The sequence below is a fragment of the Schistocerca gregaria genome, unplaced genomic scaffold (assembly GCF_023897955.1).
Source record: "Schistocerca gregaria isolate iqSchGreg1 unplaced genomic scaffold, iqSchGreg1.2 ptg001374l, whole genome shotgun sequence".
Lineage (NCBI taxonomy): Eukaryota > Metazoa > Arthropoda > Insecta > Orthoptera > Acrididae > Schistocerca > Schistocerca gregaria.
Window position 1 is genome coordinate 65,399 of NW_026062679.1, and position 25,905 is coordinate 91,303.

At 52.2% G+C, this 25,905-nt stretch overlaps 19 non-coding genes across 19 annotated transcripts; all 19 read left to right on the forward strand.

Annotated features, from left to right (window-relative positions):
• Nucleotides 1–978: 978 nt before the first annotated feature.
• On the forward strand, nt 979–1,097 carry LOC126331484 (5S ribosomal RNA). The gene has a single exon (XR_007563283.1). It is a non-coding gene; the product is annotated as a 5S ribosomal RNA (ribosomal RNA).
• A 1,175-nt stretch (nt 1,098–2,272) lies between these two features.
• LOC126331486 (5S ribosomal RNA) lies at nt 2,273–2,391 on the forward strand. The gene has a single exon (XR_007563285.1). It is a non-coding gene; the product is annotated as a 5S ribosomal RNA (ribosomal RNA).
• A 1,175-nt stretch (nt 2,392–3,566) lies between these two features.
• LOC126331527 (5S ribosomal RNA) lies at nt 3,567–3,685 on the forward strand. Its single transcript, XR_007563323.1, has one exon. It is a non-coding gene; the product is annotated as a 5S ribosomal RNA (ribosomal RNA).
• A 1,176-nt stretch (nt 3,686–4,861) lies between these two features.
• Nucleotides 4,862–4,980, forward strand: LOC126331487 (5S ribosomal RNA). Its single transcript, XR_007563286.1, has one exon. It is a non-coding gene; the product is annotated as a 5S ribosomal RNA (ribosomal RNA).
• A 1,175-nt stretch (nt 4,981–6,155) lies between these two features.
• Nucleotides 6,156–6,274, forward strand: LOC126331488 (5S ribosomal RNA). The gene has a single exon (XR_007563287.1). It is a non-coding gene; the product is annotated as a 5S ribosomal RNA (ribosomal RNA).
• A 1,175-nt stretch (nt 6,275–7,449) lies between these two features.
• Nucleotides 7,450–7,568, forward strand: LOC126331489 (5S ribosomal RNA). The gene has a single exon (XR_007563288.1). It is a non-coding gene; the product is annotated as a 5S ribosomal RNA (ribosomal RNA).
• Nucleotides 7,569–8,743: 1,175 nt separating this feature from the next.
• On the forward strand, nt 8,744–8,862 carry LOC126331528 (5S ribosomal RNA). Its single transcript, XR_007563324.1, has one exon. It is a non-coding gene; the product is annotated as a 5S ribosomal RNA (ribosomal RNA).
• Nucleotides 8,863–10,037: 1,175 nt separating this feature from the next.
• LOC126331529 (5S ribosomal RNA) lies at nt 10,038–10,156 on the forward strand. The gene has a single exon (XR_007563325.1). It is a non-coding gene; the product is annotated as a 5S ribosomal RNA (ribosomal RNA).
• A 1,162-nt stretch (nt 10,157–11,318) lies between these two features.
• Nucleotides 11,319–11,437, forward strand: LOC126331511 (5S ribosomal RNA). The gene has a single exon (XR_007563309.1). It is a non-coding gene; the product is annotated as a 5S ribosomal RNA (ribosomal RNA).
• Nucleotides 11,438–12,707: 1,270 nt separating this feature from the next.
• LOC126331512 (5S ribosomal RNA) lies at nt 12,708–12,826 on the forward strand. The gene has a single exon (XR_007563310.1). It is a non-coding gene; the product is annotated as a 5S ribosomal RNA (ribosomal RNA).
• A 1,270-nt stretch (nt 12,827–14,096) lies between these two features.
• On the forward strand, nt 14,097–14,215 carry LOC126331516 (5S ribosomal RNA). The gene has a single exon (XR_007563314.1). It is a non-coding gene; the product is annotated as a 5S ribosomal RNA (ribosomal RNA).
• A 1,270-nt stretch (nt 14,216–15,485) lies between these two features.
• LOC126331513 (5S ribosomal RNA) lies at nt 15,486–15,604 on the forward strand. The gene has a single exon (XR_007563311.1). It is a non-coding gene; the product is annotated as a 5S ribosomal RNA (ribosomal RNA).
• A 1,270-nt stretch (nt 15,605–16,874) lies between these two features.
• On the forward strand, nt 16,875–16,993 carry LOC126331517 (5S ribosomal RNA). Its single transcript, XR_007563315.1, has one exon. It is a non-coding gene; the product is annotated as a 5S ribosomal RNA (ribosomal RNA).
• A 1,270-nt stretch (nt 16,994–18,263) lies between these two features.
• On the forward strand, nt 18,264–18,382 carry LOC126331514 (5S ribosomal RNA). Its single transcript, XR_007563312.1, has one exon. It is a non-coding gene; the product is annotated as a 5S ribosomal RNA (ribosomal RNA).
• Nucleotides 18,383–19,652: 1,270 nt separating this feature from the next.
• LOC126331490 (5S ribosomal RNA) lies at nt 19,653–19,771 on the forward strand. The gene has a single exon (XR_007563289.1). It is a non-coding gene; the product is annotated as a 5S ribosomal RNA (ribosomal RNA).
• Nucleotides 19,772–21,041: 1,270 nt separating this feature from the next.
• LOC126331515 (5S ribosomal RNA) lies at nt 21,042–21,160 on the forward strand. Its single transcript, XR_007563313.1, has one exon. It is a non-coding gene; the product is annotated as a 5S ribosomal RNA (ribosomal RNA).
• A 1,270-nt stretch (nt 21,161–22,430) lies between these two features.
• LOC126331491 (5S ribosomal RNA) lies at nt 22,431–22,549 on the forward strand. Its single transcript, XR_007563290.1, has one exon. It is a non-coding gene; the product is annotated as a 5S ribosomal RNA (ribosomal RNA).
• A 1,270-nt stretch (nt 22,550–23,819) lies between these two features.
• LOC126331518 (5S ribosomal RNA) lies at nt 23,820–23,938 on the forward strand. The gene has a single exon (XR_007563316.1). It is a non-coding gene; the product is annotated as a 5S ribosomal RNA (ribosomal RNA).
• Nucleotides 23,939–25,208: 1,270 nt separating this feature from the next.
• Nucleotides 25,209–25,327, forward strand: LOC126331492 (5S ribosomal RNA). Its single transcript, XR_007563291.1, has one exon. It is a non-coding gene; the product is annotated as a 5S ribosomal RNA (ribosomal RNA).
• Nucleotides 25,328–25,905: the final 578 nt, after the last annotated feature.

Consider the following 25,905-nt stretch of genomic DNA (forward strand, 5'->3'; position numbering starts at 1 on the left):
GTAACGAAACACTGCGAATCGACAGATGTGCTCTTGAAGTGCGTCAGAGCCTACTGTTTTGTAAGAGCGATAAATTCCAAAAACTAACTAAATAAATAAAAAATTAAAAAAAAAATCAACTGTTCTCGCCCGATCACCGACGATAAGCAACAACTTTAGTATTCGGATCGGTGACCGCCTGGGAACTCTGGCTGTCTTCATTTTTTGCTTTTTTTTTTCGCTACCCGTGCCAGCCCTCTTTTCCAAAGTGTCTCTAGAAATAACAAGAGTATGAAGCGACAGGGATGTTCTGAAATACACCAGGGCTTATAGTTTTGTAGCAGTGTTCAAGTGCAAATTTGTAAACAAAAATTTATCTTTCGCCGCTAGAGGAGATGGATGCTTTGTCGAACCGCCTGTCTCTCGTGTCCGTGTTCTCGCACCTTTCCACGGCACGGCGCTGCTCTAGTAGCTCCGAACGGCCGCACACGGCGCCTCAGACACGCCGGTTCGGCCCGCGTCCATCTCGCAGATGTTTCTCGTGCTTGTGCAGCCATATGGACCGCGACCCGAGCGGCAGCGAGCGGCAGTCGGGACAAGTCGGGACGGAAGGGGAGGGGACAGGCGAGCGAATTACGCAAATATCTGGAATCGCGGCGTGTGTCGGGCAGGTGAGGAAGCTTCCGTCGGTCCAGCAGGACACTGCCACACCCCGCGCAGTCCCCCCGCCGCCCGGCCGCGCGCATGCCCTGCGCCGGATAACAAGAACAAGGTGCGTCTCCCGCGAGTGTCGGAGGCCGCACGCACCAAACGAATGACAGGCGGTGCAACGAGCAGCTGTGTTGTGCGTCCGACCCACGTGGCGGCGCGCCGCACTGCGCGTCGCCTTCGAGGTGGAAGGACGTGCTTTGCGTCAAATGTGCCACCGAAAAACGGCGATTGCGTGTGTTGGGAGGAGAGGCGAAGCCTTCTTCTGCTGTGCGGATACAGTATAAGGACGCCAACGGCCATACCATGTTGAATACACCGGTTCTCGTCCGATCACCGAAGTTAAGCAACATCGGGCCCGGTTAGTACTTGGATGGGTGACCGCCTGGGAACACCGGGTGCTGTTGGCTCCCTCTCATTTTTTCCTTTTTACCTCGCTACACCGGCCAGCCCTCTTTTCATACTAACTCTCAGGTGTGACAAAGATGCTTCCTCGAGCATTTTAAACTACTGTATTAAACGTAAGATACGAAATTACAGTAATAAATTCAGTTTGAGCAAGAATGCGCGAAGGAAGAGTGCTAGAACACCTTGAAAGTAACGAAACACTGCGAATCGACAGATGTGCTCTTGAAGTGCGTCAGAGCCTACTGTTTTGTAAGAGCGATAAATTCCAAAAACTAACTAAATAAATAAAAAATTAAAAAAAAAATCAACTGTTCTCGCCCGATCACCGACGATAAGCAACAACTTTAGTATTCGGATCGGTGACCGCCTGGGAACTCTGGCTGTCTTCATTTTTTGCTTTTTTTTTTCGCTACCCGTGCCAGCCCTCTTTTCCAAAGTGTCTCTAGAAATAACAAGAGTATGAAGCGACAGGGATGTTCTGAAATACACCAGGGCTTATAGTTTTGTAGCAGTGTTCAAGTGCAAATTTGTAAACAAAAATTTATCTTTCGCCGCTAGAGGAGATGGATGCTTTGTCGAACCGCCTGTCTCTCGTGTCCGTGTTCTCGCACCTTTCCACGGCACGGCGCTGCTCTAGTAGCTCCGAACGGCCGCACACGGCGCCTCAGACACGCCGGTTCGGCCCGCGTCCATCTCGCAGATGTTTCTCGTGCTTGTGCAGCCATATGGACCGCGACCCGAGCGGCAGCGAGCGGCAGTCGAGCAAAGTCGGGACAAGTCGGGACGGAAGGGGAGGGGACAGGCGAGCGAATTACGCAAATATCTGGAATCGCGGCGTGTGTCGGGCAGGTGAGGAAGCTTCCGTCGGTCCAGCAGGACACTGCCACACCCCGCGCAGTCCCCCCGCCGCCCGGCCGCGCGCATGCCCTGCGCCGGATAACAAGAACAAGGTGCGTCTCCCGCGAGTGTCGGAGGCCGCACGCACCAAACGAATGACAGGCGGTGCAACGAGCAGCTGTGTTGTGCGTCCGACCCACGTGGCGGCGCGCCGCACTGCGCGTCGCCTTCGAGGTGGAAGGACGTGCTTTGCGTCAAATGTGCCACCGAAAAACGGCGATTGCGTGTGTTGGGAGGAGAGGCGAAGCCTTCTTCTGCTGTGCGGATACAGTATAAGGACGCCAACGGCCATACCATGTTGAATACACCGGTTCTCGTCCGATCACCGAAGTTAAGCAACATCGGGCCCGGTTAGTACTTGGATGGGTGACCGCCTGGGAACACCGGGTGCTGTTGGCTCCCTCTCATTTTTTCCTTTTTACCTCGCTACACCGGCCAGCCCTCTTTTCATACTAACTCTCAGGTGTGACAAAGATGCTTCCTCGAGCATTTTAAACTACTGTATTAAACGTAAGATACGAAATTACAGTAATAAATTCAGTTTGAGCAAGAATGCGCGAAGGAAGAGTGCTAGAACACCTTGAAAGTAACGAAACACTGCGAATCGACAGATGTGCTCTTGAAGTGCGTCAGAGCCTACTGTTTTGTAAGAGCGATAAATTCCAAAAACTAACTAAATAAATAAAAAATTAAAAAAAAAATCAACTGTTCTCGCCCGATCACCGACGATAAGCAACAACTTTAGTATTCGGATCGGTGACCGCCTGGGAACTCTGGCTGTCTTCATTTTTTGCTTTTTTTTTTCGCTACCCGTGCCAGCCCTCTTTTCCAAAGTGTCTCTAGAAATAACAAGAGTATGAAGCGACAGGGATGTTCTGAAATACACCAGGGCTTATAGTTTTGTAGCAGTGTTCAAGTGCAAATTTGTAAACAAAAATTTATCTTTCGCCGCTAGAGGAGATGGATGCTTTGTCGAACCGCCTGTCTCTCGTGTCCGTGTTCTCGCACCTTTCCACGGCACGGCGCTGCTCTAGTAGCTCCGAACGGCCGCACACGGCGCCTCAGACACGCCGGTTCGGCCCGCGTCCATCTCGCAGATGTTTCTCGTGCTTGTGCAGCCATATGGACCGCGACCCGAGCGGCAGCGAGCGGCAGTCGAGCAAAGTCGGGACAAGTCGGGACGGAAGGGGAGGGGACAGGCGAGCGAATTACGCAAATATCTGGAATCGCGGCGTGTGTCGGGCAGGTGAGGAAGCTTCCGTCGGTCCAGCAGGACACTGCCACACCCCGCGCAGTCCCCCCGCCGCCCGGCCGCGCGCATGCCCTGCGCCGGATAACAAGAACAAGGTGCGTCTCCCGCGAGTGTCGGAGGCCGCACGCACCAAACGAATGACAGGCGGTGCAACGAGCAGCTGTGTTGTGCGTCCGACCCACGTGGCGGCGCGCCGCACTGCGCGTCGCCTTCGAGGTGGAAGGACGTGCTTTGCGTCAAATGTGCCACCGAAAAACGGCGATTGCGTGTGTTGGGAGGAGAGGCGAAGCCTTCTTCTGCTGTGCGGATACAGTATAAGGACGCCAACGGCCATACCATGTTGAATACACCGGTTCTCGTCCGATCACCGAAGTTAAGCAACATAGGGCCCGGTTAGTACTTGGATGGGTGACCGCCTGGGAACACCGGGTGCTGTTGGCTCCCTCTCATTTTTTCCTTTTTACCTCGCTACACCGGCCAGCCCTCTTTTCATACTAACTCTCAGGTGTGACAAAGATGCTTCCTCGAGCATTTTAAACTACTGTATTAAACGTAAGATACGAAATTACAGTAATAAATTCAGTTTGAGCAAGAATGCGCGAAGGAAGAGTGCTAGAACACCTTGAAAGTAACGAAACACTGCGAATCGACAGATGTGCTCTTGAAGTGCGTCAGAGCCTACTGTTTTGTAAGAGCGATAAATTCCAAAAACTAACTAAATAAATAAAAAATTAAAAAAAAAATCAACTGTTCTCGCCCGATCACCGACGATAAGCAACAACTTTAGTATTCGGATCGGTGACCGCCTGGGAACTCTGGCTGTCTTCATTTTTTGCTTTTTTTTTTTCGCTACCCGTGCCAGCCCTCTTTTCCAAAGTGTCTCTAGAAATAACAAGAGTATGAAGCGACAGGGATGTTCTGAAATACACCAGGGCTTATAGTTTTGTAGCAGTGTTCAAGTGCAAATTTGTAAACAAAAATTTATCTTTCGCCGCTAGAGGAGATGGATGCTTTGTCGAACCGCCTGTCTCTCGTGTCCGTGTTCTCGCACCTTTCCACGGCACGGCGCTGCTCTAGTAGCTCCGAACGGCCGCACACGGCGCCTCAGACACGCCGGTTCGGCCCGCGTCCATCTCGCAGATGTTTCTCGTGCTTGTGCAGCCATATGGACCGCGACCCGAGCGGCAGCGAGCGGCAGTCGAGCAAAGTCGGGACAAGTCGGGACGGAAGGGGAGGGGACAGGCGAGCGAATTACGCAAATATCTGGAATCGCGGCGTGTGTCGGGCAGGTGAGGAAGCTTCCGTCGGTCCAGCAGGACACTGCCACACCCCGCGCAGTCCCCCCGCCGCCCGGCCGCGCGCATGCCCTGCGCCGGATAACAAGAACAAGGTGCGTCTCCCGCGAGTGTCGGAGGCCGCACGCACCAAACGAATGACAGGCGGTGCAACGAGCAGCTGTGTTGTGCGTCCGACCCACGTGGCGGCGCGCCGCACTGCGCGTCGCCTTCGAGGTGGAAGGACGTGCTTTGCGTCAAATGTGCCACCGAAAAACGGCGATTGCGTGTGTTGGGAGGAGAGGCGAAGCCTTCTTCTGCTGTGCGGATACAGTATAAGGACGCCAACGGCCATACCATGTTGAATACACCGGTTCTCGTCCGATCACCGAAGTTAAGCAACATCGGGCCCGGTTAGTACTTGGATGGGTGACCGCCTGGGAACACCGGGTGCTGTTGGCTCCCTCTCATTTTTTCCTTTTTACCTCGCTACACCGGCCAGCCCTCTTTTCATACTAACTCTCAGGTGTGACAAAGATGCTTCCTCGAGCATTTTAAACTACTGTATTAAACGTAAGATACGAAATTACAGTAATAAATTCAGTTTGAGCAAGAATGCGCGAAGGAAGAGTGCTAGAACACCTTGAAAGTAACGAAACACTGCGAATCGACAGATGTGCTCTTGAAGTGCGTCAGAGCCTACTGTTTTGTAAGAGCGATAAATTCCAAAAACTAACTAAATAAATAAAAAATTAAAAAAAAAATCAACTGTTCTCGCCCGATCACCGACGATAAGCAACAACTTTAGTATTCGGATCGGTGACCGCCTGGGAACTCTGGCTGTCTTCATTTTTTGCTTTTTTTTTTCGCTACCCGTGCCAGCCCTCTTTTCCAAAGTGTCTCTAGAAATAACAAGAGTATGAAGCGACAGGGATGTTCTGAAATACACCAGGGCTTATAGTTTTGTAGCAGTGTTCAAGTGCAAATTTGTAAACAAAAATTTATCTTTCGCCGCTAGAGGAGATGGATGCTTTGTCGAACCGCCTGTCTCTCGTGTCCGTGTTCTCGCACCTTTCCACGGCACGGCGCTGCTCTAGTAGCTCCGAACGGCCGCACACGGCGCCTCAGACACGCCGGTTCGGCCCGCGTCCATCTCGCAGATGTTTCTCGTGCTTGTGCAGCCATATGGACCGCGACCCGAGCGGCAGCGAGCGGCAGTCGAGCAAAGTCGGGACAAGTCGGGACGGAAGGGGAGGGGACAGGCGAGCGAATTACGCAAATATCTGGAATCGCGGCGTGTGTCGGGCAGGTGAGGAAGCTTCCGTCGGTCCAGCAGGACACTGCCACACCCCGCGCAGTCCCCCCGCCGCCCGGCCGCGCGCATGCCCTGCGCCGGATAACAAGAACAAGGTGCGTCTCCCGCGAGTGTCGGAGGCCGCACGCACCAAACGAATGACAGGCGGTGCAACGAGCAGCTGTGTTGTGCGTCCGACCCACGTGGCGGCGCGCCGCACTGCGCGTCGCCTTCGAGGTGGAAGGACGTGCTTTGCGTCAAATGTGCCACCGAAAAACGGCGATTGCGTGTGTTGGGAGGAGAGGCGAAGCCTTCTTCTGCTGTGCGGATACAGTATAAGGACGCCAACGGCCATACCATGTTGAATACACCGGTTCTCGTCCGATCACCGAAGTTAAGCAACATCGGGCCCGGTTAGTACTTGGATGGGTGACCGCCTGGGAACACCGGGTGCTGTTGGCTCCCTCTCATTTTTTCCTTTTTACCTCGCTACACCGGCCAGCCCTCTTTTCATACTAACTCTCAGGTGTGACAAAGATGCTTCCTCGAGCATTTTAAACTACTGTATTAAACGTAAGATACGAAATTACAGTAATAAATTCAGTTTGAGCAAGAATGCGCGAAGGAAGAGTGCTAGAACACCTTGAAAGTAACGAAACACTGCGAATCGACAGATGTGCTCTTGAAGTGCGTCAGAGCCTACTGTTTTGTAAGAGCGATAAATTCCAAAAACTAACTAAATAAATAAAAAATTAAAAAAAAAATCAACTGTTCTCGCCCGATCACCGACGATAAGCAACAACTTTAGTATTCGGATCGGTGACCGCCTGGGAACTCTGGCTGTCTTCATTTTTTGCTTTTTTTTTTCGCTACCCGTGCCAGCCCTCTTTTCCAAAGTGTCTCTAGAAATAACAAGAGTATGAAGCGACAGGGATGTTCTGAAATACACCAGGGCTTATAGTTTTGTAGCAGTGTTCAAGTGCAAATTTGTAAACAAAAATTTATCTTTCGCCGCTAGAGGAGATGGATGCTTTGTCGAACCGCCTGTCTCTCGTGTCCGTGTTCTCGCACCTTTCCACGGCACGGCGCTGCTCTAGTAGCTCCGAACGGCCGCACACGGCGCCTCAGACACGCCGGTTCGGCCCGCGTCCATCTCGCAGATGTTTCTCGTGCTTGTGCAGCCATATGGACCGCGACCCGAGCGGCAGCGAGCGGCAGTCGAGCAAAGTCGGGACAAGTCGGGACGGAAGGGGAGGGGACAGGCGAGCGAATTACGCAAATATCTGGAATCGCGGCGTGTGTCGGGCAGGTGAGGAAGCTTCCGTCGGTCCAGCAGGACACTGCCACACCCCGCGCAGTCCCCCCGCCGCCCGGCCGCGCGCATGCCCTGCGCCGGATAACAAGAACAAGGTGCGTCTCCCGCGAGTGTCGGAGGCCGCACGCACCAAACGAATGACAGGCGGTGCAACGAGCAGCTGTGTTGTGCGTCCGACCCACGTGGCGGCGCGCCGCACTGCGCGTCGCCTTCGAGGTGGAAGGACGTGCTTTGCGTCAAATGTGCCACCGAAAAACGGCGATTGCGTGTGTTGGGAGGAGAGGCGAAGCCTTCTTCTGCTGTGCGGATACAGTATAAGGACGCCAACGGCCATACCATGTTGAATACACCGGTTCTCGTCCGATCACCGAAGTTAAGCAACATCGGGCCCGGTTAGTACTTGGATGGGTGACCGCCTGGGAACACCGGGTGCTGTTGGCTCCCTCTCATTTTTTCCTTTTTACCTCGCTACACCGGCCAGCCCTCTTTTCATACTAACTCTCAGGTGTGACAAAGATGCTTCCTCGAGCATTTTAAACTACTGTATTAAACGTAAGATACGAAATTACAGTAATAAATTCAGTTTGAGCAAGAATGCGCGAAGGAAGAGTGCTAGAACACCTTGAAAGTAACGAAACACTGCGAATCGACAGATGTGCTCTTGAAGTGCGTCAGAGCCTACTGTTTTGTAAGAGCGATAAATTCCAAAAACTAACTAAATAAATAAAAAATTAAAAAAAAAATCAACTGTTCTCGCCCGATCACCGACGATAAGCAACAACTTTAGTATTCGGATCGGTGACCGCCTGGGAACTCTGGCTGTCTTCATTTTTTGCTTTTTTTTTTCGCTACCCGTGCCAGCCCTCTTTTCCAAAGTGTCTCTAGAAATAACAAGAGTATGAAGCGACAGGGATGTTCTGAAATACACCAGGGCTTATAGTTTTGTAGCAGTGTTCAAGTGCAAATTTGTAAACAAAAATTTATCTTTCGCCGCTAGAGGAGATGGATGCTTTGTCGAACCGCCTGTCTCTCGTGTCCGTGTTCTCGCACCTTTCCACGGCACGGCGCTGCTCTAGTAGCTCCGAACGGCCGCACACGGCGCCTCAGACACGCCGGTTCGGCCCGCGTCCATCTCGCAGATGTTTCTCGTGCTTGTGCAGCCATATGGACCGCGACCCGAGCGGCAGCGAGCGGCAGTCGAGCAAAGTCGGGACAAGTCGGGACGGAAGGGGAGGGGACAGGCGAGCGAATTACGCAAATATCTGGAATCGCGGCGTGTGTCGGGCAGGTGAGGAAGCTTCCGTCGGTCCAGCAGGACACTGCCACACCCCGCGCAGTCCCCCCGCCGCCCGGCCGCGCGCATGCCCTGCGCCGGATAACAAGAACAAGGTGCGTCTCCCGCGAGTGTCGGAGGCCGCACGCACCAAACGAATGACAGGCGGTGCAACGAGCAGCTGTGTTGTGCGTCCGACCCACGTGGCGGCGCGCCGCACTGCGCGTCGCCTTCGAGGTGGAAGGACGTGCTTTGCGTCAAATGTGCCACCGAAAAACGGCGATTGCGTGTGTTGGGAGGAGAGGCGAAGCCTTCTTCTGCTGTGCGGATACAGTATAAGGACGCCAACGGCCATACCATGTTGAATACACCGGTTCTCGTCCGATCACCGAAGTTAAGCAACATAGGGCCCGGTTAGTACTTGGATGGGTGACCGCCTGGGAACACCGGGTGCTGTTGGCTCCCTCTCATTTTTTCCTTTTTACCTCGCTACACCGGCCAGCCCTCTTTTCATACTAACTCTCAGGTGTGACAAAGATGCTTCCTCGAGCATTTTAAACTACTGTATTAAACGTAAGATACGAAATTACAGTAATAAATTCAGTTTGAGCAAGAATGCGCGAAGGAAGAGTGCTAGAACACCTTGAAAGTAACGAAACACTGCGAATCGACAGATGTGCTCTTGAAGTGCGTCAGAGCCTACTGTTTTGTAAGAGCGATAAATTCCAAAAACTAACTAAATAAATAAAAAATTAAAAAAAAAATCAACTGTTCTCGCCCGATCACCGACGATAAGCAACAACTTTAGTATTCGGATCGGTGACCGCCTGGGAACTCTGGCTGTCTTCATTTTTTGCTTTTTTTTTTCGCTACCCGTGCCAGCCCTCTTTTCCAAAGTGTCTCTAGAAATAACAAGAGTATGAAGCGACAGGGATGTTCTGAAATACACCAGGGCTTATAGTTTTGTAGCAGTGTTCAAGTGCAAATTTGTAAACAAAAATTTATCTTTCGCCGCTAGAGGAGATGGATGCTTTGTCGAACCGCCTGTCTCTCGTGTCCGTGTTCTCGCACCTTTCCACGGCACGGCGCTGCTCTAGTAGCTCCGAACGGCCGCACACGGCGCCTCAGACACGCCGGTTCGGCCCGCGTCCATCTCGCAGATGTTTCTCGTGCTTGTGCAGCCATATGGACCGCGACCCGAGCGGCAGCGAGCGGCAGTCGAGCAAAGTCGGGACAAGTCGGGACGGAAGGGGAGGGGACAGGCGAGCGAATTACGCAAATATCTGGAATCGCGGCGTGTGTCGGGCAGGTGAGGAAGCTTCCGTCGGTCCAGCAGGACACTGCCACACCCCGCGCAGTCCCCCCGCCGCCCGGCCGCGCGCATGCCCTGCGCCGGATAACAAGAACAAGGTGCGTCTCCCGCGAGTGTCGGAGGCCGCACGCACCAAACGAATGACAGGCGGTGCAACGAGCAGCTGTGTTGTGCGTCCGACCCACGTGGCGGCGCGCCGCACTGCGCGTCGCCTTCGAGGTGGAAGGACGTGCTTTGCGTCAAATGTGCCACCGAAAAACGGCGATTGCGTGTGTTGGGAGGAGAGGCGAAGCCTTCTTCTGCTGTGCGGATACAGTATAAGGACGCCAACGGCCATACCATGTTGAATACACCGGTTCTCGTCCGATCACCGAAGTTAAGCAACATAGGGCCCGGTTAGTACTTGGATGGGTGACCGCCTGGGAACACCGGGTGCTGTTGGCTCCCTCTCATTTTTTCCTTTTTACCTCGCTACACCGGCCAGCCCTCTTTTCATACTAACTCTCAGGTGTGACAAAGATGCTTCCTCGAGCATTTTAAACTACTGTATTAAACGTAAGATACGAAATTACAGTAATAAATTCAGTTTGAGCAAGAATGCGCGAAGGAAGAGTGCTAGAACACCTTGAAAGTAACGAAACACTGCGAATCGACAGATGTGCTCTTGAAGTGCGTCAGAGCCTACTGTTTTGTAAGAGCGATAAATTCCAAAAACTAACTAAATAAATAAAAAATTAAAAAAAAAATCAACTGTTCTCGCCCGATCACCGACGATAAGCAACAACTTTAGTATTCGGATCGGTGACCGCCTGGGAACTCTGGCTGTCTTCATTTTTTGCTTTTTTTTTTCGCTACCCGTGCCAGCCCTCTTTTCCAAAGTGTCTCTAGAAATAACAAGAGTATGAAGCGACAGGGATGTTCTGAAATACACCAGGGCTTATAGTTTTGTAGCAGTGTTCAAGTGCAAATTTGTAAACAAAAATTTATCTTTCGCCGCTAGAGGAGATGGATGCTTTGTCGAACCGCCTGTCTCTCGTGTCCGTGTTCTCGCACCTTTCCACGGCACGGCGCTGCTCTAGTAGCTCCGAACGGCCGCACACGGCGCCTCAGACACGCCGGTTCGGCCCGCGTCCATCTCGCAGATGTTTCTCGTGCTTGTGCAGCCATATGGACCGCGACCCGAGCGGCAGCGAGCGGCAGTCGAGCAAAGTCGGGACAAGTCGGGACGGAAGGGGAGGGGACAGGCGAGCGAATTACGCAAATATCTGGAATCGCGGCGTGTGTCGGGCAGGTGAGGAAGCTTCCGTCGGTCCAGCAGGACACTGCCACACCCCGCGCAGTCCCCCCGCCGCCCGGCCGCGCGCATGCCCTGCGCCGGATAACAAGAACAAGGTGCGTCTCCCGCGAGTGTCGGAGGCCGCACGCACCAAACGAATGACAGGCGGTGCAACGAGCAGCTGTGTTGTGCGTCCGACCCACGTGGCGGCGCGTCGCCTTCGAGGTGGAAGGACGTGCTTTGCGTCAAATGTGCCACCGAAAACAGCGATTGCGTGTGTTAGGAGGAGAGGCGAAGCCTTCTTCTGCCGTGCAGCTACAGTATAAGGACGCCAACGGCCATATCATGTTGAATACACCGGTTCTCGTCCGATCACCGAAGTTAAGCAACATCGGGCCCGGTTAGTACTTGGATGGGTGACCGCCTGGGAACACCGGGTGCTGTTGGCTCCCTCTCTCTTTTTAGATTGTACGTCACTACACCTGCCAGCCCTCTTTTCATACAAACTCTCAGGTGCGACAAAGATGCTTCCACAAGCATTTTAAACTACTGTATTAAACGTAAGATGCGAAATTACAGTAATGAACTCAGTTTGAACAAGAAAGCGCGGAGGAAGAGTGCTAGGAAGTCGTTGAAAATAACGAAACACTGCGAATCGACAGATGTGCTCTTGAAATGCGTCAGAGCCTACTGTTTTGTAGGAGCGCTAAATTCCAAAAACTAACTACATTAAAAAAAACCTGTTCCTGTCCGACCACCGAAGATAAGCAACAACGTTAGTATTCGGATCGGCGACCGCCTGGGAACTCTGGCTGTCTTCATTTCTTGCTTTCTTGTCGCTACCCCTGCCAGCCCTTTTTTCATGCTACCTTTCTCATGTGACAAACATGCTTCCATACTGATTTTAAACTATCGTAAGATACGATATTAAGGAACTCAGTTTGAAAAGAGTGCGCCAAGGAAGACTTCCAAAGAGTCTCTGGAAATAACAAAACAGTATGAAGTGACAGAAATGTTGTGAAAAACGTCAGGGCATATTGTTTTGTAGCAGTGCACAAAGGCAAATTTGTAAACAAAAATTTACCTTTCGTCGCTACAAGAGAGGGATACTTTGTCCAACAGCCTGTGTCTTGTGTGCATGTTTTCGCACCTTTCCACGGCACGGCGCAGCACAGAGCTGCTCTGGTAGCTCCGAACGGCCGCACACGGCGCCTCGGACACGCCGGTTCGGCCCGCGCCCATCTCGCAGATGATTCTCGTGCTTGTGCTGTCATACGGACCGCGACCCGAGCGGCAGCGAGCGGCAGTCGAGCAAAGTCGGGACAAGTCGGGACGGAAGGGGACAGCCGAGAATGCACCGTGCGAATTACGCAAATATCTGGAAGCGCGACGCGTGTCAGGCAGGTGAGAACGCTTCCCTCGGTCCAGCACGACACTGCCACACCCCGCGCAGTCCCCAAGCCGCCCGGCCGCGCGCAAGCCCTGCGCCGGATAACGATAACAAGGTGCGTCTCCCGCGAGTGTCGGAGGCCGCACGAACCAAACGAATGACAGGCGGTGCAACGAGCAGCTGTGTTGTGCGTCCGACCCACGTGGCGGCGCGTCGCCTTCGAGGTGGAAGGACGTGCTTTGCGTCAAATGTGCCACCGAAAACAGCGATTGCGTGTGTTAGGAGGAGAGGCGAAGCCTTCTTCTGCCGTGCAGCTACAGTATAAGGACGCCAACGGCCATATCATGTTGAATACACCGGTTCTCGTCCGATCACCGAAGTTAAGCAACATCGGGCCCGGTTAGTACTTGGATGGGTGACCGCCTGGGAACACCGGGTGCTGTTGGCTCCCTCTCTCTTTTTAGATTGTACGTCACTACACCTGCCAGCCCTCTTTTCATACAAACTCTCAGGTGCGACAAAGATGCTTCCACAAGCATTTTAAACTACTGTATTAAACGTAAGATGCGAAATTACAGTAATGAACTCAGTTTGAACAAGAAAGCGCGGAGGAAGAGTGCTAGGAAGTCGTTGAAAATAACGAAACACTGCGAATCGACAGATGTGCTCTTGAAATGCGTCAGAGCCTACTGTTTTGTAGGAGCGCTAAATTCCAAAAACTAACTACATTAAAAAAAACCTGTTCCTGTCCGACCACCGAAGATAAGCAACAACGTTAGTATTCGGATCGGCGACCGCCTGGGAACTCTGGCTGTCTTCATTTCTTGCTTTCTTGTCGCTACCCCTGCCAGCCCTTTTTTCATGCTACCTTTCTCATGTGACAAACATGCTTCCATACTGATTTTAAACTATCGTAAGATACGATATTAAGGAACTCAGTTTGAAAAGAGTGCGCCAAGGAAGACTTCCAAAGAGTCTCTGGAAATAACAAAACAGTATGAAGTGACAGAAATGTTGTGAAAAACGTCAGGGCATATTGTTTTGTAGCAGTGCACAAAGGCAAATTTGTAAACAAAAATTTACCTTTCGTCGCTACAAGAGAGGGATACTTTGTCCAACAGCCTGTGTCTTGTGTGCATGTTTTCGCACCTTTCCACGGCACGGCGCAGCACAGAGCTGCTCTGGTAGCTCCGAACGGCCGCACACGGCGCCTCGGACACGCCGGTTCGGCCCGCGCCCATCTCGCAGATGATTCTCGTGCTTGTGCTGTCATACGGACCGCGACCCGAGCGGCAGCGAGCGGCAGTCGAGCAAAGTCGGGACAAGTCGGGACGGAAGGGGACAGCCGAGAATGCACCGTGCGAATTACGCAAATATCTGGAAGCGCGACGCGTGTCAGGCAGGTGAGAACGCTTCCCTCGGTCCAGCACGACACTGCCACACCCCGCGCAGTCCCCAAGCCGCCCGGCCGCGCGCAAGCCCTGCGCCGGATAACGATAACAAGGTGCGTCTCCCGCGAGTGTCGGAGGCCGCACGAACCAAACGAATGACAGGCGGTGCAACGAGCAGCTGTGTTGTGCGTCCGACCCACGTGGCGGCGCGTCGCCTTCGAGGTGGAAGGACGTGCTTTGCGTCAAATGTGCCACCGAAAACAGCGATTGCGTGTGTTAGGAGGAGAGGCGAAGCCTTCTTCTGCCGTGCAGCTACAGTATAAGGACGCCAATGGCCATATCATGTTGAATACACCGGTTCTCGTCCGATCACCGAAGTTAAGCAACATCGGGCCCGGTTAGTACTTGGATGGGTGACCGCCTGGGAACACCGGGTGCTGTTGGCTCCCTCTCTCTTTTTAGATTGTACGTCACTACACCTGCCAGCCCTCTTTTCATACAAACTCTCAGGTGCGACAAAGATGCTTCCACAAGCATTTTAAACTACTGTATTAAACGTAAGATGCGAAATTACAGTAATGAACTCAGTTTGAACAAGAAAGCGCGGAGGAAGAGTGCTAGGAAGTCGTTGAAAATAACGAAACACTGCGAATCGACAGATGTGCTCTTGAAATGCGTCAGAGCCTACTGTTTTGTAGGAGCGCTAAATTCCAAAAACTAACTACATTAAAAAAAACCTGTTCCTGTCCGACCACCGAAGATAAGCAACAACGTTAGTATTCGGATCGGCGACCGCCTGGGAACTCTGGCTGTCTTCATTTCTTGCTTTCTTGTCGCTACCCCTGCCAGCCCTTTTTTCATGCTACCTTTCTCATGTGACAAACATGCTTCCATACTGATTTTAAACTATCGTAAGATACGATATTAAGGAACTCAGTTTGAAAAGAGTGCGCCAAGGAAGACTTCCAAAGAGTCTCTGGAAATAACAAAACAGTATGAAGTGACAGAAATGTTGTGAAAAACGTCAGGGCATATTGTTTTGTAGCAGTGCACAAAGGCAAATTTGTAAACAAAAATTTACCTTTCGTCGCTACAAGAGAGGGATACTTTGTCCAACAGCCTGTGTCTTGTGTGCATGTTTTCGCACCTTTCCACGGCACGGCGCAGCACAGAGCTGCTCTGGTAGCTCCGAACGGCCGCACACGGCGCCTCGGACACGCCGGTTCGGCCCGCGCCCATCTCGCAGATGATTCTCGTGCTTGTGCTGTCATACGGACCGCGACCCGAGCGGCAGCGAGCGGCAGTCGAGCAAAGTCGGGACAAGTCGGGACGGAAGGGGACAGCCGAGAATGCACCGTGCGAATTACGCAAATATCTGGAAGCGCGACGCGTGTCAGGCAGGTGAGAACGCTTCCCTCGGTCCAGCACGACACTGCCACACCCCGCGCAGTCCCCAAGCCGCCCGGCCGCGCGCAAGCCCTGCGCCGGATAACGATAACAAGGTGCGTCTCCCGCGAGTGTCGGAGGCCGCACGAACCAAACGAATGACAGGCGGTGCAACGAGCAGCTGTGTTGTGCGTCCGACCCACGTGGCGGCGCGTCGCCTTCGAGGTGGAAGGACGTGCTTTGCGTCAAATGTGCCACCGAAAACAGCGATTGCGTGTGTTAGGAGGAGAGGCGAAGCCTTCTTCTGCCGTGCAGCTACAGTATAAGGACGCCAACGGCCATATCATGTTGAATACACCGGTTCTCGTCCGATCACCGAAGTTAAGCAACATCGGGCCCGGTTAGTACTTGGATGGGTGACCGCCTGGGAACACCGGGTGCTGTTGGCTCCCTCTCTCTTTTTAGATTGTACGTCACTACACCTGCCAGCCCTCTTTTCATACAAACTCTCAGGTGCGACAAAGATGCTTCCACAAGCATTTTAAACTACTGTATTAAACGTAAGATGCGAAATTACAGTAATGAACTCAGTTTGAACAAGAAAGCGCGGAGGAAGAGTGCTAGGAAGTCGTTGAAAATAACGAAACACTGCGAATCGACAGATGTGCTCTTGAAATGCGTCAGAGCCTACTGTTTTGTAGGAGCGCTAAATTCCAAAAACTAACTACATTAAAAAAAACCTGTTCCTGTCCGACCACCGAAGATAAGCAACAACGTTAGTATTCGGATCGGCGACCGCCTGGGAACTCTGGCTGTCTTCATTTCTTGCTTTCTTGTCGCTACCCCTGCCAGCCCTTTTTTCATGCTACCTTTCTCATGTGACAAACATGCTTCCATACTGATTTTAAACTATCGTAAGATACGATATTAAGGAACTCAGTTTGAAAAGAGTGCGCCAAGGAAGACTTCCAAAGAGTCTCTGGAAATAACAAAACAGTATGAAGTGACAGAAATGTTGTGAAAAACGTCAGGGCATATTGTTTTGTAGCAGTGCACAAAGGCAAATTTGTAAACAAAAATTTACCTTTCGTCGCTACAAGAGAGGGATACTTTGTCCAACAGCCTGTGTCTTGTGTGCATGTTTTCGCACCTTTCCACGGCACGGCGCAGCACAGAGCTGCTCTGGTAGCTCCGAACGGCCGCACACGGCGCCTCGGACACGCCGGTTCGGCCCGCGCCCATCTCGCAGATGATTCTCGTGCTTGTGCTGTCATACGGACCGCGACCCGAGCGGCAGCGAGCGGCAGTCGAGCAAAGTCGGGACAAGTCGGGACGGAAGGGGACAGCCGAGAATGCACCGTGCGAATTACGCAAATATCTGGAAGCGCGACGCGTGTCAGGCAGGTGAGAACGCTTCCCTCGGTCCAGCACGACACTGCCACACCCCGCGCAGTCCCCAAGCCGCCCGGCCGCGCGCAAGCCCTGCGCCGGATAACGATAACAAGGTGCGTCTCCCGCGAGTGTCGGAGGCCGCACGAACCAAACGAATGACAGGCGGTGCAACGAGCAGCTGTGTTGTGCGTCCGACCCACGTGGCGGCGCGTCGCCTTCGAGGTGGAAGGACGTGCTTTGCGTCAAATGTGCCACCGAAAACAGCGATTGCGTGTGTTAGGAGGAGAGGCGAAGCCTTCTTCTGCCGTGCAGCTACAGTATAAGGACGCCAATGGCCATATCATGTTGAATACACCGGTTCTCGTCCGATCACCGAAGTTAAGCAACATCGGGCCCGGTTAGTACTTGGATGGGTGACCGCCTGGGAACACCGGGTGCTGTTGGCTCCCTCTCTCTTTTTAGATTGTACGTCACTACACCTGCCAGCCCTCTTTTCATACAAACTCTCAGGTGCGACAAAGATGCTTCCACAAGCATTTTAAACTACTGTATTAAACGTAAGATGCGAAATTACAGTAATGAACTCAGTTTGAACAAGAAAGCGCGGAGGAAGAGTGCTAGGAAGTCGTTGAAAATAACGAAACACTGCGAATCGACAGATGTGCTCTTGAAATGCGTCAGAGCCTACTGTTTTGTAGGAGCGCTAAATTCCAAAAACTAACTACATTAAAAAAAACCTGTTCCTGTCCGACCACCGAAGATAAGCAACAACGTTAGTATTCGGATCGGCGACCGCCTGGGAACTCTGGCTGTCTTCATTTCTTGCTTTCTTGTCGCTACCCCTGCCAGCCCTTTTTTCATGCTACCTTTCTCATGTGACAAACATGCTTCCATACTGATTTTAAACTATCGTAAGATACGATATTAAGGAACTCAGTTTGAAAAGAGTGCGCCAAGGAAGACTTCCAAAGAGTCTCTGGAAATAACAAAACAGTATGAAGTGACAGAAATGTTGTGAAAAACGTCAGGGCATATTGTTTTGTAGCAGTGCACAAAGGCAAATTTGTAAACAAAAATTTACCTTTCGTCGCTACAAGAGAGGGATACTTTGTCCAACAGCCTGTGTCTTGTGTGCATGTTTTCGCACCTTTCCACGGCACGGCGCAGCACAGAGCTGCTCTGGTAGCTCCGAACGGCCGCACACGGCGCCTCGGACACGCCGGTTCGGCCCGCGCCCATCTCGCAGATGATTCTCGTGCTTGTGCTGTCATACGGACCGCGACCCGAGCGGCAGCGAGCGGCAGTCGAGCAAAGTCGGGACAAGTCGGGACGGAAGGGGACAGCCGAGAATGCACCGTGCGAATTACGCAAATATCTGGAAGCGCGACGCGTGTCAGGCAGGTGAGAACGCTTCCCTCGGTCCAGCACGACACTGCCACACCCCGCGCAGTCCCCAAGCCGCCCGGCCGCGCGCAAGCCCTGCGCCGGATAACGATAACAAGGTGCGTCTCCCGCGAGTGTCGGAGGCCGCACGAACCAAACGAATGACAGGCGGTGCAACGAGCAGCTGTGTTGTGCGTCCGACCCACGTGGCGGCGCGTCGCCTTCGAGGTGGAAGGACGTGCTTTGCGTCAAATGTGCCACCGAAAACAGCGATTGCGTGTGTTAGGAGGAGAGGCGAAGCCTTCTTCTGCCGTGCAGCTACAGTATAAGGACGCCAACGGCCATATCATGTTGAATACACCGGTTCTCGTCCGATCACCGAAGTTAAGCAACATCGGGCCCGGTTAGTACTTGGATGGGTGACCGCCTGGGAACACCGGGTGCTGTTGGCTCCCTCTCTCTTTTTAGATTGTACGTCACTACACCTGCCAGCCCTCTTTTCATACAAACTCTCAGGTGCGACAAAGATGCTTCCACAAGCATTTTAAACTACTGTATTAAACGTAAGATGCGAAATTACAGTAATGAACTCAGTTTGAACAAGAAAGCGCGGAGGAAGAGTGCTAGGAAGTCGTTGAAAATAACGAAACACTGCGAATCGACAGATGTGCTCTTGAAATGCGTCAGAGCCTACTGTTTTGTAGGAGCGCTAAATTCCAAAAACTAACTACATTAAAAAAAACCTGTTCCTGTCCGACCACCGAAGATAAGCAACAACGTTAGTATTCGGATCGGCGACCGCCTGGGAACTCTGGCTGTCTTCATTTCTTGCTTTCTTGTCGCTACCCCTGCCAGCCCTTTTTTCATGCTACCTTTCTCATGTGACAAACATGCTTCCATACTGATTTTAAACTATCGTAAGATACGATATTAAGGAACTCAGTTTGAAAAGAGTGCGCCAAGGAAGACTTCCAAAGAGTCTCTGGAAATAACAAAACAGTATGAAGTGACAGAAATGTTGTGAAAAACGTCAGGGCATATTGTTTTGTAGCAGTGCACAAAGGCAAATTTGTAAACAAAAATTTACCTTTCGTCGCTACAAGAGAGGGATACTTTGTCCAACAGCCTGTGTCTTGTGTGCATGTTTTCGCACCTTTCCACGGCACGGCGCAGCACAGAGCTGCTCTGGTAGCTCCGAACGGCCGCACACGGCGCCTCGGACACGCCGGTTCGGCCCGCGCCCATCTCGCAGATGATTCTCGTGCTTGTGCTGTCATACGGACCGCGACCCGAGCGGCAGCGAGCGGCAGTCGAGCAAAGTCGGGACAAGTCGGGACGGAAGGGGACAGCCGAGAATGCACCGTGCGAATTACGCAAATATCTGGAAGCGCGACGCGTGTCAGGCAGGTGAGAACGCTTCCCTCGGTCCAGCACGACACTGCCACACCCCGCGCAGTCCCCAAGCCGCCCGGCCGCGCGCAAGCCCTGCGCCGGATAACGATAACAAGGTGCGTCTCCCGCGAGTGTCGGAGGCCGCACGAACCAAACGAATGACAGGCGGTGCAACGAGCAGCTGTGTTGTGCGTCCGACCCACGTGGCGGCGCGTCGCCTTCGAGGTGGAAGGACGTGCTTTGCGTCAAATGTGCCACCGAAAACAGCGATTGCGTGTGTTAGGAGGAGAGGCGAAGCCTTCTTCTGCCGTGCAGCTACAGTATAAGGACGCCAACGGCCATACCATGTTGAATACACCGGTTCTCGTCCGATCACCGAAGTTAAGCAACATCGGGCCCGGTTAGTACTTGGATGGGTGACCGCCTGGGAACACCGGGTGCTGTTGGCTCCCTCTCTCTTTTTAGATTGTACGTCACTACACCTGCCAGCCCTCTTTTCATACAAACTCTCAGGTGCGACAAAGATGCTTCCACAAGCATTTTAAACTACTGTATTAAACGTAAGATGCGAAATTACAGTAATGAACTCAGTTTGAACAAGAAAGCGCGGAGGAAGAGTGCTAGGAAGTCGTTGAAAATAACGAAACACTGCGAATCGACAGATGTGCTCTTGAAATGCGTCAGAGCCTACTGTTTTGTAGGAGCGCTAAATTCCAAAAACTAACTACATTAAAAAAAACCTGTTCCTGTCCGACCACCGAAGATAAGCAACAACGTTAGTATTCGGATCGGCGACCGCCTGGGAACTCTGGCTGTCTTCATTTCTTGCTTTCTTGTCGCTACCCCTGCCAGCCCTTTTTTCATGCTACCTTTCTCATGTGACAAACATGCTTCCATACTGATTTTAAACTATCGTAAGATACGATATTAAGGAACTCAGTTTGAAAAGAGTGCGCCAAGGAAGACTTCCAAAGAGTCTCTGGAAATAACAAAACAGTATGAAGTGACAGAAATGTTGTGAAAAACGTCAGGGCATATTGTTTTGTAGCAGTGCACAAAGGCAAATTTGTAAACAAAAATTTACCTTTCGTCGCTACAAGAGAGGGATACTTTGTCCAACAGCCTGTGTCTTGTGTGCATGTTTTCGCACCTTTCCACGGCACGGCGCAGCACAGAGCTGCTCTGGTAGCTCCGAACGGCCGCACACGGCGCCTCGGACACGCCGGTTCGGCCCGCGCCCATCTCGCAGATGATTCTCGTGCTTGTGCTGTCATACGGACCGCGACCCGAGCGGCAGCGAGCGGCAGTCGAGCAAAGTCGGGACAAGTCGGGACGGAAGGGGACAGCCGAGAATGCACCGTGCGAATTACGCAAATATCTGGAAGCGCGACGCGTGTCAGGCAGGTGAGAACGCTTCCCTCGGTCCAGCACGACACTGCCACACCCCGCGCAGTCCCCAAGCCGCCCGGCCGCGCGCAAGCCCTGCGCCGGATAACGATAACAAGGTGCGTCTCCCGCGAGTGTCGGAGGCCGCACGAACCAAACGAATGACAGGCGGTGCAACGAGCAGCTGTGTTGTGCGTCCGACCCACGTGGCGGCGCGTCGCCTTCGAGGTGGAAGGACGTGCTTTGCGTCAAATGTGCCACCGAAAACAGCGATTGCGTGTGTTAGGAGGAGAGGCGAAGCCTTCTTCTGCCGTGCAGCTACAGTATAAGGACGCCAACGGCCATATCATGTTGAATACACCGGTTCTCGTCCGATCACCGAAGTTAAGCAACATCGGGCCCGGTTAGTACTTGGATGGGTGACCGCCTGGGAACACCGGGTGCTGTTGGCTCCCTCTCTCTTTTTAGATTGTACGTCACTACACCTGCCAGCCCTCTTTTCATACAAACTCTCAGGTGCGACAAAGATGCTTCCACAAGCATTTTAAACTACTGTATTAAACGTAAGATGCGAAATTACAGTAATGAACTCAGTTTGAACAAGAAAGCGCGGAGGAAGAGTGCTAGGAAGTCGTTGAAAATAACGAAACACTGCGAATCGACAGATGTGCTCTTGAAATGCGTCAGAGCCTACTGTTTTGTAGGAGCGCTAAATTCCAAAAACTAACTACATTAAAAAAAACCTGTTCCTGTCCGACCACCGAAGATAAGCAACAACGTTAGTATTCGGATCGGCGACCGCCTGGGAACTCTGGCTGTCTTCATTTCTTGCTTTCTTGTCGCTACCCCTGCCAGCCCTTTTTTCATGCTACCTTTCTCATGTGACAAACATGCTTCCATACTGATTTTAAACTATCGTAAGATACGATATTAAGGAACTCAGTTTGAAAAGAGTGCGCCAAGGAAGACTTCCAAAGAGTCTCTGGAAATAACAAAACAGTATGAAGTGACAGAAATGTTGTGAAAAACGTCAGGGCATATTGTTTTGTAGCAGTGCACAAAGGCAAATTTGTAAACAAAAATTTACCTTTCGTCGCTACAAGAGAGGGATACTTTGTCCAACAGCCTGTGTCTTGTGTGCATGTTTTCGCACCTTTCCACGGCACGGCGCAGCACAGAGCTGCTCTGGTAGCTCCGAACGGCCGCACACGGCGCCTCGGACACGCCGGTTCGGCCCGCGCCCATCTCGCAGATGATTCTCGTGCTTGTGCTGTCATACGGACCGCGACCCGAGCGGCAGCGAGCGGCAGTCGAGCAAAGTCGGGACAAGTCGGGACGGAAGGGGACAGCCGAGAATGCACCGTGCGAATTACGCAAATATCTGGAAGCGCGACGCGTGTCAGGCAGGTGAGAACGCTTCCCTCGGTCCAGCACGACACTGCCACACCCCGCGCAGTCCCCAAGCCGCCCGGCCGCGCGCAAGCCCTGCGCCGGATAACGATAACAAGGTGCGTCTCCCGCGAGTGTCGGAGGCCGCACGAACCAAACGAATGACAGGCGGTGCAACGAGCAGCTGTGTTGTGCGTCCGACCCACGTGGCGGCGCGTCGCCTTCGAGGTGGAAGGACGTGCTTTGCGTCAAATGTGCCACCGAAAACAGCGATTGCGTGTGTTAGGAGGAGAGGCGAAGCCTTCTTCTGCCGTGCAGCTACAGTATAAGGACGCCAACGGCCATACCATGTTGAATACACCGGTTCTCGTCCGATCACCGAAGTTAAGCAACATCGGGCCCGGTTAGTACTTGGATGGGTGACCGCCTGGGAACACCGGGTGCTGTTGGCTCCCTCTCTCTTTTTAGATTGTACGTCACTACACCTGCCAGCCCTCTTTTCATACAAACTCTCAGGTGCGACAAAGATGCTTCCACAAGCATTTTAAACTACTGTATTAAACGTAAGATGCGAAATTACAGTAATGAACTCAGTTTGAACAAGAAAGCGCGGAGGAAGAGTGCTAGGAAGTCGTTGAAAATAACGAAACACTGCGAATCGACAGATGTGCTCTTGAAATGCGTCAGAGCCTACTGTTTTGTAGGAGCGCTAAATTCCAAAAACTAACTACATTAAAAAAAACCTGTTCCTGTCCGACCACCGAAGATAAGCAACAACGTTAGTATTCGGATCGGCGACCGCCTGGGAACTCTGGCTGTCTTCATTTCTTGCTTTCTTGTCGCTACCCCTGCCAGCCCTTTTTTCATGCTACCTTTCTCATGTGACAAAGATGCTTCCATACTGATTTTAAACTATCGTAAGATACGATATTAAGGAACTCAGTTTGAAAAGAGTGCGCCAAGGAAGACTTCCAAAGAGTCTCTGGAAATAACAAAACAGTATGAAGTGACAGAAATGTTGTGAAAAACGTCAGGGCATATTGTTTTGTAGCAGTGCACAAAGGCAAATTTGTAAACAAAAATTTACCTTTCGTCGCTACAAGAGAGGGATACTTTGTCCAACAGCCTGTGTCTTGTGTGCATGTTTTCGCACCTTTCCACGGCACGGCGCAGCACAGAGCTGCTCTGGTAGCTCCGAACGGCCGCACACGGCGCCTCGGACACGCCGGTTCGGCCCGCGCCCATCTCGCAGATGATTCTCGTGCTTGTGCTGTCATACGGACCGCGACCCGAGCGGCAGCGAGCGGCAGTCGAGCAAAGTCGGGACAAGTCGGGACGGAAGGGGACAGCCGAGAATGCACCGTGCGAATTACGCAAATATCTGGAAGCGCGACGCGTGTCAGGCAGGTGAGAACGCTTCCCTCGGTCCAGCACGACACTGCCACACCCCGCGCAGTCCCCAAGCCGCCCGGCCGCGCGCAAGCCCTGCGCCGGATAACGATAACAAGGTGCGTCTCCCGCGAGTGTCGGAGGCCGCACGAACCAAACGAATGACAGGCGGTGCAACGAGCAGCTGTGTTGTGCGTCCGACCCACGTGGCGGCGCGTCGCCTTCGAGGTGGAAGGACGTGCTTTGCGTCAAATGTGCCACCGAAAACAGCGATTGCGTGTGTTAGGAGGAGAGGCGAAGCCTTCTTCTGCCGTGCAGCTACAGTATAAGGACGCCAACGGCCATATCATGTTGAATACACCGGTTCTCGTCCAATCACCGAAGTTAAGCAACATCGGGCCCGGTTAGTACTTGGATGGGTGACCGCCTGGGAACACCGGGTGCTGTTGGCTCCCTCTCTCTTTTTAGATTGTACGTCACTACACCTGCCAGCCCTCTTTTCATACAAACTCTCAGGTGCGACAAAGATGCTTCCACAAGCATTTTAAACTACTGTATTAAACGTAAGATGCGAAATTACAGTAATGAACTCAGTTTGAACAAGAAAGCGCGGAGGAAGAGTGCTAGGAAGTCGTTGAAAATAACGAAACACTGCGAATCGACAGATGTGCTCTTGAAATGCGTCAGAGCCTACTGTTTTGTAGGAGCGCTAAATTCCAAAAACTAACTACATTAAAAAAAACCTGTTCCTGTCCGACCACCGAAGATAAGCAACAACGTTAGTATTCGGATCGGCGACCGCCTGGGAACTCTGGCTGTCTTCATTTCTTGCTTTCTTGTCGCTACCCCTGCCAGCCCTTTTTTCATGCTACCTTTCTCATGTGACAAACATGCTTCCATACTGATTTTAAACTATCGTAAGATACGATATTAAGGAACTCAGTTTGAAAAGAGTGCGCCAAGGAAGACTTCCAAAGAGTCTCTGGAAATAACAAAACAGTATGAAGTGACAGAAATGTTGTGAAAAACGTCAGGGCATATTGTTTTGTAGCAGTGCACAAAGGCAAATTTGTAAACAAAAATTTACCTTTCGTCGCTACAAGAGAGGGATACTTTGTCCAACAGCCTGTGTCTTGTGTGCATGTTTTCGCACCTTTCCACGGCACGGCGCAGCACAGAGCTGCTCTGGTAGCTCCGAACGGCCGCACACGGCGCCTCGGACACGCCGGTTCGGCCCGCGCCCATCTCGCAGATGATTCTCGTGCTTGTGCTGTCATACGGACCGCGACCCGAGCGGCAGCGAGCGGCAGTCGAGCAAAGTCGGGACAAGTCGGGACGGAAGGGGACAGCCGAGAATGCACCGTGCGAATTACGCAAATATCTGGAAGCGCGACGCGTGTCAGGCAGGTGAGAACGCTTCCCTCGGTCCAGCACGACACTGCCACACCCCGCGCAGTCCCCAAGCCGCCCGGCCGCGCGCAAGCCCTGCGCCGGATAACGATAACAAGGTGCGTCTCCCGCGAGTGTCGGAGGCCGCACGAACCAAACGAATGACAGGCGGTGCAACGAGCAGCTGTGTTGTGCGTCCGACCCACGTGGCGGCGCGTCGCCTTCGAGGTGGAAGGACGTGCTTTGCGTCAAATGTGCCACCGAAAACAGCGATTGCGTGTGTTAGGAGGAGAGGCGAAGCCTTCTTCTGCCGTGCAGCTACAGTATAAGGACGCCAACGGCCATACCATGTTGAATACACCGGTTCTCGTCCGATCACCGAAGTTAAGCAACATCGGGCCCGGTTAGTACTTGGATGGGTGACCGCCTGGGAACACCGGGTGCTGTTGGCTCCCTCTCTCTTTTTAGATTGTACGTCACTACACCTGCCAGCCCTCTTTTCATACAAACTCTCAGGTGCGACAAAGATGCTTCCACAAGCATTTTAAACTACTGTATTAAACGTAAGATGCGAAATTACAGTAATGAACTCAGTTTGAACAAGAAAGCGCGGAGGAAGAGTGCTAGGAAGTCGTTGAAAATAACGAAACACTGCGAATCGACAGATGTGCTCTTGAAATGCGTCAGAGCCTACTGTTTTGTAGGAGCGCTAAATTCCAAAAACTAACTACATTAAAAAAAACCTGTTCCTGTCCGACCACCGAAGATAAGCAACAACGTTAGTATTCGGATCGGCGACCGCCTGGGAACTCTGGCTGTCTTCATTTCTTGCTTTCTTGTCGCTACCCCTGCCAGCCCTTTTTTCATGCTACCTTTCTCATGTGACAAAGATGCTTCCATACTGATTTTAAACTATCGTAAGATACGATATTAAGGAACTCAGTTTGAAAAGAGTGCGCCAAGGAAGACTTCCAAAGAGTCTCTGGAAATAACAAAACAGTATGAAGTGACAGAAATGTTGTGAAAAACG